Raw genomic sequence first — 12954 nt, forward strand, 5'->3', positions numbered from 1 at the left:
GAGTCCTTAATGCTGCTGTGCAATAAAACTTTACTGTCCTTTCCTGTTACATTTTTCATTTCTCCTAAATCATTTCACCATCATACAAACATGCTGTTACTTTTCTCATCTTAAGACGGATTATTCCATTTCTCTGCCCCCCTTTCATGAAAACTGATTGAAATAGTTTGTCTCACTGCCTCTGATCCCTCCTCTCATGCTCTCTTAAGCACACAAACTTCCCCCCCAACATTCCACCAATCTTCTAGGTCGTCAGTGATATCCATTTGCTCAACCCAATAGTCAATCTTCAGTCCTCATTTTATTTTACCAATAAGCATCACTTGTCCTATTGATCACTCTCTCCTGAAGTTTTTTTTTTTTTTACTTAGTTTATAGGAATGATTATTTCTTCTCCTTTGGGCAAAATACCCAAGTAGACACTTCAGAAAAGAGGGTACACACATGGAATATAAATAAAGATGTTCGGTATCATTAGAAACCTGAAAAAATCAGAACTAAAACCTCAGTGAGATACTACATTTCATCAGACTGGCAAAAATTAAAAGCCTAATAATACAAGTCAGATGAGGATGTGGAGCGCGGGAACTCATGAGCTGTTGGTAGAGGTACCGATCCACACAACCTCTGTTATATCCAGTGAAGGTGAGGAAACCCAGAACCCACAGCCCAGAAATTTCACTACTAGAGAGAAAAACGTGTATACTTGTATAGCAGGGGCATATGCGAAGCAGTTCATTGTTTGTGCAAAATGGCCCCAAACTGGAAACAATCCAAAAGTTGTAGCCCAGAGGAATACACAGTTGTGGTGCATTCAACCAACTTTATACCATGGAGGTGAATGTGAAGGGCCCTCTGACACATGTTACAAAACAGATGACTCCTAATGACACAATGTCAAGCAGAAGAGGCTCAGCAGAATGGAACAGCTACTGTATGACCCCCCCCCAACAAATGGTCAAAATTAAATGATATTTTTAGAGATGGATGGTTAATTAGATTGTGCAGCTATAAGGAAGTGGAAGGAAGTTGAATTCCATGAAAGCCGGGGAGGTGTTTGGCTCTGGGGAGTGGATGGTGCTATGATGTGGAAGGGTCCTGCAGAATTTCCATCAGGAATATTCCATTTCATTATCTGAGTAGGTATTACCAGAGCGTTCATTTTGCAATAGTTTGTTAAGCTGTGAATTTAAGTTTCATGTGCTTTTTTCCCCTGTGTTTTCTCTATTTCACAAATTTGAAAGTCTAACAAAATAAGGTATTCATTTATGGGGTGTTGTGGGGATTAAATCCTAACAGAAAGTCTGGCACCATAACTCCCTGCCTCTCACAACAAATGTTTTATTATCATTATTATTTATTATTATTATTATTAGGAATCCTTTCCAAACTCTTTAGGATATTTTTGTATCCAATAACTGAACTCAGGCTGGTTAGATTTATTTATTTATTTTTAATTGGCTAAGGGGCTTTAGAAATGGAACAACACTGTCCTTAATGGGAGTGTTTTATTGTCTTTGACCTTGAGCATGAACAACAGTGTTGCCCAATGAGTTAAATACCTCTAGCTTGAAAATTCAGCAAATCCTGGGATGCCATGTTCATAACTGCTCAAAGGTTGAGGGTATCCAGAAGACGTGACACTCTCCTCCTGGGTCAGAAAGCCTCTTCCCTGCAGTTGCATTGTCTGATTGTACACTGTCTTGTTAAGACACACCAGTGTCTGGCTTTGTGCAACTGTTGCAAGTAGGGTTGATGTGGTGGGTGGAACAAATGGAGGCGTTTGGTCCTGGGCAGGGTTTGCATGGAGATGTGCGGCCAAGCAAGGTGATTCCGCATCTCTGAACGAAGCACAGGCTTTCTGTGGTGGCCCCAGAGTCCCTGGCGTGTAGGAAGTAGTCGGGAACTGTTTGTTCCCTGAGTAAGGGGACGTGCAAGTGAATACAAGGATCAGGAAGGAAGTCAGGGGCCACCGTAGTTCAGTCCGAGAAGAGAGAGGCCGTAATAAGGACCCAATGAAATCCACAGTGCGAGCCTACGTACAAAGGTCAAGTGACAGCTATGCGTGGGGTGGCCAGGAAGTCCTGGGATTTCAAGACCACTTTGCCTGCGGGTTTGGTTGAAGGAGACAGGAATCTTTGTGAAAGGAAAGGCCGGCAGCCCTGGGCCCCGGGGTGAGGTGAGGAGGGCTGGAGTTTCAGGGCCGCATTTTTACTGTCAGGTGAGTCTTGCGGGAAATGATCCTTCCCCTGCCAGGAAAGAAACCAGGCCTTCAGCGCCAGCTGCCTTGGCAACAGTTTTGGGCTTGACCCACACTGTGTGATCCAGGTAAGTTACTTAACTTCTCTGAGCCTCAGCTCTCTGTTTTGTAGGGAAGGTGAAACACAGCACCTGTATCACAGGTAAAAACACATACGTACAACGTGAATTACTTCATGAATCTAATGTGGTAAACTTGAAGACTTTTTAGATTTCATTCCTTATATTTTTTTGGAAAGTCGATCTGACATATGAACCACGTAGAATTATTCTTGGGAAGCTGAAACCATGTTTACTGTTCGGGGGATGAATTTTTCAAGAGAATGCAGATGTGTATCGTCAAAGTAATTTATAATATTGTCTTCCTACTTCTTTCGCTCTGATCAACCCCTTTGACAAGTTCAGATTCACATTGGCAGCAAAGTGAAAGACATTTTATTGCTGTTGTTGCTGCTGTTATTTTAACTTCGAGAATCAGTGCGCAGAGCACTCTTATGACAACATACTCATGATTAGCGCCTGTGTCTGCCAGGACATTAGGTGCAGCCACGTTACCGCACCACTTAAGTCTGAGAAAAACACACGTGAAGGTTCATCTGAAACGTGGCCTTTGAGCAGTTGGGTTCACTTACTAGCTTCCATCTTCTAAAGAAATGGAACAAAGGCCTTAGACCAATCCGGGACAATTCAGCATGGTATTTCTGGGCTATCTCATACCTTGGGCTTCTTTATCAGTGGAGTCGTACAAAGACCAAAACAGATCTTAAAAATCAACATTCTCATTTGTTAAAAAAAAAAAAAAGCCTAAAAATCTAGTAATGGAATAATTTTTAAAATCTAGAGAAAGACACCACAGTTGTAAGTAAAATATGTGAAGTGTGGAATGACAGGTGATACGGAATGCTCCGGAATAGAGCAGACTACTCAGTAATTTAAAGGACAAAAAGTAATTTTGTCCTTTACTGTTTAACATTTATAAACTTGTATATATGAGTAGGACACATAAATCTGTATATATTCATATATAGGATCCCCATCATAACATACTGTAAGGAAAAAATGAGTAATTTCAAAAAAATCTTGCATTATTTGGCAATGGTCATAGACTGGAGGAGACACATGGAAGATGGGAATGTGTGAGTGAAGTGACTCAGCTTAATGTACTGAAAAATTAAGAGCACTAAGAAAAACGATGATGAAGGTAAGGAACTCTATGTTTGCAGGAAGGAATCACTGTTGAGTGAAAAGTTGCTATGTGCCAAAATTTTATCTTCATTATTATTATCTCATTACATTTTCACAGTCTGGAGTCCATAGGGCCTGCACATCTGGCCCCTCGACCTTCCCTCCTTACCTCTTGCCCCCGCTCCCCACTTCGTTCATTCCAGTCGCGACGGCCCTCTTTCAGCCTGTGGGAAGTCCCAAGATTCCTTACGGTGTCACACCTTTGCACATGGCATTATTTTACTATGACAAATTCAAAATTTTCTTATGGAAATTTAACTTTGCCCCACGTGTGCGTGATTACCTACGGAAATAAGAGAGCTGGCTAAGTTCCGTCGCCATCCGTCTGCCCCCTACCCCAGCGCACCTCACTCCCCACCCCTGGTCTCAGCTTACGTGTCCCTGCCTCAGGAGGACACCCTGACCAGGCTGAGGTCCCTTTTACCGCTTTCAAGACAATTGAACTTACTAGATTTGTCTGTGATTGTTGGTTTAATCTCTTTCATGCGAGGCTCTAAACTCTGTGAGGGCAGGGACTGGGTCTGGTTCATGTTTTTATCTCCAGGATCAGACAAGGTTTCTGAAACACAGTACTCAGCAAGTTTTTGTTGATTGATTTACTCAATCACTGAATCATTATTATCCCATTTCATAGACGAGGAAACCCAGGGCTCAGGATTTAAGCCACCTGCCAAGGTCACATAGCTGGCAAAGGGCAATAATATCACCTAGTAATTTTTCTTCTCTTTGCTCCTTAATTTGGTGCTGAGGGACACTCCTCTCATAGTTGGAGGTGGAGCAAGAGACTGAGATCTAGGTCCCTAGGGAGAGAAGGAAACAAAAGAACCCTAAATGAAGAGTTATTTTTTCACTCAAGTTTCAAAGTAGACTTTTGAGTCTTTGCCAGAAACAAGAATCTTAAAAGAAAGGCTTTCTGTTGTAAGGACCAGCTTCCTGAGAAAGAAAAAAAAAAAGTTACTATTACTGTTTTTATAATTCAAAGCTCGGGTTTAAATAATCACAACAAAATTGAAAATATTATTAACTAACTTACTGAAGGCTTACTTTGTGTCAAAGTTTTTATAAGCATCTCACATCTATTAACTTATTTAAACCTCAGAACAGCCTATATCTGCAAATCCTATAAAAATCCCCATTTTTCCAGACGAGGAAACAAAGTTTAAAAAGAAAAAAAAAAAAGGTTGAAAAAACAAGATTAACAAACAAACTTGCTCCTAGTCACACGGCTAGGAAGTCGCTGTAGAAGAGCCGGAACCAGGGGACCAGGGGACCCAGCGGTCTCTTCCATCCACGGTGGAGAAGTGGGTGGTTGATGACATCACAGCTGGTGTCTCTCCCAAAAGGAGGGAAGAGTTCAACAAGGAGGTGGGAAGAAGAGCACCAGAGGGGCCCAGGTGAGCACTGAGACCTCCTTGGGTGGTTGAAACGAGCCTGATGTCTACTTCTGTCCACCTGGCTGAGCACTGACGAAGGAGGGGATGATGAGAGACCCCAGAGCGGGGAGCGCCTCCGGCTTCCCAGGTGGTAGCCAGCCAGACTACAGTGTCACCTAGAGGGCTCTACAGGTGGGGGAGCCTCGGCAGAGAACCGGGGTAGCCGTTCCGACTCCTGTGTGTCCTGGAGGACCTTGCGCAGTTTCCCATGTCCCTGACTCTTTAGGACTCTTGAGGGCTCTAAAATAGGATGTCTGAGGGCAGGGCCACAGATGGGAAGAGTCCTGGAGGTGGGACACGGGAATTAGACGTCTCCCGTCTGATCCCTATGCAAGGATAGAATCTTGAGTTCTCAGTATGGGATTTCCGTACACCGACGGTCCTACCCCGCGGCAGTTCGACTACTGTATGTGAGACTCTTACTACCTATGAAGGTTTGGCCACAGCTCCCTAACGGGTATGTTTAAGAAATACTTTGGGAATTTTTGCTCAAATTTCGTTTTACCGAATGTTTATCTGATTACCTGCAGAAATAAGACACCTGGTTACGTCCATCTCACCAGTCCCATGAAAGCAAGAAGCATCGGGGTACTTCATTACCTAGAGGTTAGACAACCAACAGTTGGGTCTGCTGGGACCCCCCTAGTTTTGACACAGCAAGTCCTCGGTACCGAGAGACCTTCGGGTCTTGAGTCACCGGGACAGTTAGTCACCAGCGTCCGCATACAAACTGCAAGCTCCCTCAGATTAAAAGTGTGCGAAGATACTCATCGCTGAGGGTTCAGAGAAGTCAGTCCGGGTCCTGGTTTTAGCCTCGCAGAAGGCAACGACCGTCCTTCTTGGCTCTAAATAGTCTGTGTCATCCGGACTCAGGGATGACCTACTGAAGCGGGTTTCTGAAAAACGGACTTGAAAGTGCTCTTTATGTTCCCTGTGGAGGACTGACCCTCAGAACGAGGCTAGAAGACTGTGACCTTGCCGGGGTAACAGAGGAGAAGGTGCCCGTGAGGCCTGGTGTCACCGCGGAGCGCGGGAGTCAGGACAGGACAGGGAAGCTCGTGACAGTTCCCTTCACCCTGGCAGCAGCCAGGAGCCAGGATTTCGAGTCTGTTGTCAGCTCTCCTATTAATTCCCTCAGCAGTCCTTGGCATCATAGCCCAACATCATTTTAAGCTCTCAGTCTGTCAACTCTGGATAATTCTTAGCTTTCTCACAGTGTTGTGGGAATTGATTAATATTTATGAGCACATTTATATGGAAAAGTGCAGTATAAATATTATTGCATGAATTGAAAAATTGTTTCCTACATAATATTATGCACGAAGGAAAATAAGCCGTAGACTGTAGGGTTTTCTTGGAATAGTTTAAAAATGATCAGTTAACTGCCACTTACCTTTCATCTTTAATAAGTTTACTGTTTTTGTTACTTAATGTTGTTAACAATGATTTGTGCTAAATTTATTTTTCATTACTTTTACTGTATTGAGGCATCTTGTTTCATGTGAAGTCCAATGCATTTCTTTGGTTCCAGTTACGGTTTTCGAAATCATTGACTACACTTCTCCTCCAATGAATTTTGTCCAGTACAGTAAGTACATATGGCGTTACCTGAGAAAAATTATCGAAACGCATTGCTTAAGGGAATAGATAATTCTGTAGTCAAGTTCATTGCATTTCAAATATCTGTTACATGAATTTTTGCCCCACTCTTACATTCCTTTGTATGAAATTAAGAATATATTTAACTGGAAGAAAATGGGATTTTGAGAATAATAAAATTATACTTAAGAATTTGGTTGAGCTTATGAATCGTATAACATAGAAAAATAGTACCTTTCCCATAAAATACATAACACTAGTACCAATTCTTAAAATATTCATGATGGCAATATTTTACAAATGTCAAAAAATGGTAATATTTTACAAATGTCAAAAAATAAATACGTTAGATGTTAAAAGATAGTCTAGTTTGAAAAGATTATTTTTAAAAATTCAGCAGTCCTTTCAACAATTTAACATTTAATAGTTTGACTCCTGCATCATGTCTAACTTAAAGCTCAATATTATTATTTTAAATGCTTCTTATTTCTTGTAACTTCAACCTATACAACTCTTTCCAGTCATGGCTGCTATTTTAGTTAAGACCATGACAGTGTTGTGTTCCAGCACCCAGTGTCGCAGCACATAAGGCTGACAGCCATTTCAGACTGAGTGTTTTGGGGCATCGGTACCTTAGTAGAAGTGACTCTGATGTAGGGCCTCATTCTCAATAATGTATATTTAGAAACTTTAAAAATCAAATTATCCCCAAATGGTCAGGTTTATAAAATATATACTAATTATATTCACAGGAGAGTGATTTATCAAATATGTGTCAAGTTATTAGTTCCTAGGAACAGGTATATTTGGCAGGGCTAATAAGATCTATTCCAGAATCCAAAACAGAGACAAGTGGCTCCGTGAATACAGAATCTGGACAAGGAAATCGAGTGTTTACTCAGCAGGTAACTTCATCTGACAGGTTCCAGCGTGGGAGCCTTTTTCATGCTTACCAAAATTCTGCAATGATAAGTGGTGATTAAAATCAGAGTAGAGAGACACATTGACAACATCCTTTTTTCGTCCGCTCTTTTAAGAGTTATCAGTCGCATACACACAAATGCTAATCAACTTTCTCGTGCCAGACATATTACATTTTCTAGGATCCCTTTGAAAGGAGCACCGCACGTCTTTTGCTGAGGACCGGGCAGCAAAATCTCTCTAATCTTACCAGCAGTTTGTTCTACATTCCTGTAGCTGTGTCTCCTCCCTACCCCCACCCCCATTACACACACTTCCTACAGGTGTCTGACTTTATCTGGGTTGTCCGGCAGTTAGGGCTGGGCGAAAGGCTACGATCCTTAACAATCCTTAAAATCTCTGAGGCTAAAACAATCAAGATTATGTCTCCATTAGCTTATACGTATCTGCCTGGTGGGTGAGGCTCTGCTCCACGGTGTGCTCAGCCAGAGGACGAGGCTAGTAGATCATCCCTCGGCTAGAACATTGTTGTCGTAAGGAAAGGAAATGCATTGAACTGCTCACTTCCTCTTCCGCTTTTCCTTGGAAGTGATACACATCAATTCTAATAACATTTCCTTGGTTAAAGCAAGTCATATGGGCCCCTGGGGGGCTCAAGGGTTGAGCGCACAGGGTGTGACCCCGGGGTCCCAGGATCGAGTCCCCGCATCAGGCTCCCCGCGGGAGCCTGCTTCTCCCTCTGCCTGTGTCTCTGCCTCTCTCTGTGTGTCTCTCACAAATAAATAGACAAAAAAAAAAATCTTAAAAGCAAGTAATATGGTCATGCATGTCCTCAAAAGGATAGGAAAGGACAGTTCTACAACATGCTTAGAAGAGGAGAACTGGAAATAGTCCTAAATAGGATAATAAATACCACACCTAGTCATTTTGATTAATGTTTTCACTTTTCAAGAGGGATATTTTCTGACCTACTTCTGAAATCCAGGGCTCAATCGCTCAACAAATATTCATTTAAGTGCCAGTTTTTCAGTGTCCTTTTCCAAGCTTTGTGGATGGTACAGAGATGAACAAGCATAGACCTAGACTCTGGTCTGGAATAGAGTACAATAGTCCTCTTTAGTGCTTGTATTTCTGCTTCATGACTCTTAGTAAACAAGCATTATCTATTAATTATTCCTGTAAGTTTTTGTCTAATACTGTCTCCTCTACTAGTTTACAAATTCTGTATCTGTTTTTATGTCGGCATTCTCCAGAGCAACCCACCACGCCTGCTGCCTTGTGGGCAATGTTCAGTGAGTATATGTTTTTGAATAAATTATAGAAGAAGAAAACTATAGTGGAAGTCAAAGAGGGAGACATTCTTTTTTTTAATAATAAATTTATTTTGTTATTGTTGTTCAATTTGCCAACATACAGAATAACACCCAGTGCTCATCCCGTCAAGTGTCCCCCTCAGTGCCCGTCACCCATTCACCCCCACCCCCCGCCCTCCTCCCCTTCCACCACCCCTAGTTCATTTCCCAGAGTTAGGAGTCTTTATGTTCTGTTTTTTTTTTAATAATAAATTTATTTTTTATTGGTGTTCAAAGAGGGAGACATTCTTTCCAAAAGAATTTATATCTTACTTAGATCTCTACCTCCTTCTACCTCGACTATATTAATGAGGTCACAGTTTTTGGTTGCAATAATGTCCTTACACAGGAAAGACTATGCTTGTTTTGTTTAATTTTATATCCCCAAGCACTAACCCAGTGCCTGACACGTGGTAGGAGCTCAGTAAGTACTTGTTGATTCAGGGATGCAAAAGAGAGAAGCTCCAAGGACTAGTGAAATAAATAACTTGATAGGCTACTGTTTTATAAGTCACTAAAGTATGCTTCCCTCAGATGGCCCATTAATAGCATGTGATTTAATCTTCTAAAGCATGAGGGTTATACACAATTGCTTTTGATAGATTAGAGGATGAGTGTTTTTGTAATTGGACAAAATTCTGATTGCCTTTGACATGAACTGGTTAGCAGAGATTCAGCAGATGACCTCCAGGGGTTGAAGACAGATCCTCTGCTGGAGGCCCACGTAGAGAAGAGGGAAGTTCATCTCACATTCTACATATTTGGGGCTAGGCTTATAGAATGGAATCATAACCTGCTTCATATATACTCGTTTAGGTTGGTATTCTGAAATTTCCATTGCTTAAGGATGTTGAGGATCAGTTGAGAAGATGTAAAAATATGTACAACTAGCCATACTGTAATGCTCCTTTCTAAAGATGAGCATAGCATACAGATCATAGGCTTTTGGTGTTAAAGTGAACCAAATATACATATATGGTTCCTGTAACTGTGTCATCCTGTAAATGCAGGGAACAAGGTATGACTCATGGTTGAACTTCAACTGAGGAAAAGAAAGCCACTTTTTTTTAAATGATTTTATTTATTTATTCATGAGAGACACACAGAGAGAGGCAGAGACACGGGCAGAGGGAGAAGCAGACTCCCTTGCAGGGACTCGATCCCAGGACCCCAGGGTCACTCCCTGAACCAAACAAAGTCAGATGCTCAACCACTGAGCCACCAGGTGTCCCAGAATTGAATAAATTGTACAAAGTTTTAAAAAACACAGAGACGGAGCAGCCCGGGTGACTCAGCGGTTTAGCGCCGCCTTCAGCCCAGGGCCTGATCCTGGAGACCCGGGATTGAGTCCCACATCAGGCTCCCTGCATGGACCCTGCTTCTCCCTCTGCCTTTGTCTCTGCCTCTCTCTCTCTGTCTCTCATGAATACAAAAAAACAAAAACAAAAACAAAATAGTAGGAATTTATGAGGACAGTAGTTTTTTTCTTTTTTGAATTAAGAAACAAATGAAAAAAAAGTGCTTAAAAACATGAGGACAATTGAATTTTAATCATCAGTGTGGACAGTAGAAACCTGAATGTGGTTTCTTAGTGATAGTCCGAAGTCAAAAAAATAAAAAAAGAATACCAAGTGTACTGCTTATTTATCGAGAGACCAAAAAAAAAAAAAAAAAAAAAGGCCTAGATGAACAGGAAATTCTTGAATTTATGCCCAATTACTTGGCATGAACATTGGAAAATTCTAAATCTGGGAAGTTTATTATAAGGATTTTTTTTTGTTTCTGTATAAAATCATGTATGTATGTATAAGTTGGAGCCAGTACATTTATCATTATTGGTAATGACTAAAATTTTTACAGCTTGGATAACAGAAATAAACCTCTTGCGCATCTCTTTTAATTGGAAAATACTGATTAGACAGTTGACGATATTGTACCCTGACCCTGGGTTAGGATTTTGTTAACGCTATTGGGATTTTGCGGCTATAGGCAGACCTCGTTTCACTGTGCTTCGCGTTATTGTGGTTGCAGATACGACTTTATTTTTATTTTTATTTATTTTACTTATTTTTTTTTACACCTTACAGTCTTTAATTAAGCACATAAAACTGCACTATTTAATATATTTCTCCATGAACTTTTTGTGAAATTCAGATCGCAACGTATCATTTACAAATCTTTTGTCTTTCTTCTGATCCTCGGCATCTTTTGCACAGTTCTTGAAAACATCATCGTCCCACCTTCTTTTAACTTTGAAGTTGGCCTGAGGCTGGGATGGACCAGTGAGATTAAGGAGAGGGTTTCCACTCAAAATGTTTTCCATACGGATTCTTTCTTCTTCAGCTTTCTGTTCTTGTTCCTTCCTGGCCTGCTCTTCAGCTCTTTCTTTTTCAATTTTTTCTAGTTCTGCAAGAAGAGCTGCAAGTGTCATCATCATCACTCTCCTCTTCAAAATCTTCATCCTTGTCTTCCTCATCTGTTAAAGGATCATCTGCATCAAGGTTGGCAGCAGGAATCTGGTCTTACCGAGGCTTCTTTGACACCGAAGAGGAGGTTGTATGTTCTCTTGTTGGATGGTCTCTATTTTTCTCTCTTGCAGCAGCTCGCTCTCTCTCTTCCAGCTCCCTCCTGAAGTCACGGTTGCGAACCTCTTCAGGAGCATCCTGAGTAGTTGGTCTATATTTTATCTTTGTATGAGAAAGTAGGTCTCTACTTGAATACTGCTGTGAGAGTTGGCTCAAATCACCTCCTCCTTTTCCTCTCCCACCTCTTGCAGGTTCAAAAGTTGGCCTAGCTGCTGTTGTCATCTTTTATGCTCCCAGAAGCCTCCGTGCCCAGGACCCGACTTTATTTTTTTATTTTTATTTTTTTAATTTTTATTTTTTTATTTATTTATGATAGTCAGAGAGAGAGAGAGAGAGAGAGAGAGAGAGAGAGAGAGAGGCAGAGACACAGGCAGAGGGAGAAGCAGGCTCCATGCACCGGGAGCCCGATGTGGGATTCGATCCCGGGTCTCCAGGTTCGCGCCCTGGGCCAAAGGCAGGCGCCAAACCGCTGCACCACCCAGAGATCCCCCCGACTTTATTTTTAATTGAAGGTTTGTGACACCCTTGTCTCAAGCAAGTCGGTCGGCACCGTTTGTCCAACAGCATTTGCTCACTTTGTGTCTCTGTATCATATTTTGGTAATTCTTGTGACATTTCAGACTTTTTCATTATTATTACATTTGTTACGGTGATCTGTGATCAGTGATTATGACTCGTTGAAGGCTCAGATGCTGGTTAGCAGTTTTTAGCAATGAAGTGTTTCTAAATCAAGGTTTTGGCTTTGCTTTTTTTTTTTTTTTAAGAGATAATGCTCTTGCAAACGTAACAGAGTGCAGCATCGTGTAAACATAACTTTTATATGCACTGGGAAATCAAACAAATAATTTGGCTTGCTTTATTGCGGTGCTGCATGGTGGCAGTGGTCTGGAACTGAACCTGCAATATTGTCGAGCTGGGCCCGTCCTGAGAGCACTTGACTGCTGAGTAGATGAGAACCTTGATTCGTGAAGTCTCTGTGTCGCAGGCAAGCACAGGCCACGGGGTGCACCACGGGGGCCTACTTGCATGTTAGAAAAGGCACATCGGCTGCAGCTCGGGGACAGTATACGCAAGAGCGCTCAGCTCGTTTGGAAAGCAAGTTCTCTACCTAGTCCCCCTTACAGATCTCTTTAGATTATTTTTTCAGAATTTTGCTGAAATCTCGATGTGCTATGCCCATTTCATGTCTTTTACACGCCAAAGAATGAAACAAAGAGCTTTAAAGAGGTTTTTGTTGTTGTTCTTTTCCAAAGCTGAATTCATCTTCTAGCAAGCAGGGGAACTCGTGTCAGGAAAGGAGTCCACGGAGGGGTTCACTGAAGGGAACAGTCACGGTTCCTGAACTGTGGGGAGTGGGGTGTCCTGGTCCTGCTCTTTAATGCCGAAAACACGCCCTGAAGCTGGGACGGAATGAGGCCAGTGCGCAGAGCCGGCTGCTGCCCACAGGGTCCGTTGTCACCGGCCAGAGAGACGCTTTGGGGACGGGCAGTGGGGATTGGGGTGCCGGGCTCCTCACTGTCCCTCAACGGGTCAGCTGGTGACACTCGGTTGCAGTGAAAT

The 12954-nt window shown here is 42.0% G+C and overlaps 1 pseudogene; it reads right to left on the minus strand.

The window, feature by feature from the left end:
• Positions 1-10922: 10922 nt before the first annotated feature.
• LOC121471771 lies at positions 10923-11633 on the minus strand (annotated as a pseudogene).
• Between the last annotated feature and the right edge of the window lie 1321 nt (positions 11634-12954).

This window comes from Vulpes lagopus, chromosome 1, assembly GCF_018345385.1.
Source record: "Vulpes lagopus strain Blue_001 chromosome 1, ASM1834538v1, whole genome shotgun sequence".
NCBI classification, from domain to species: domain Eukaryota; kingdom Metazoa; phylum Chordata; class Mammalia; order Carnivora; family Canidae; genus Vulpes; species Vulpes lagopus.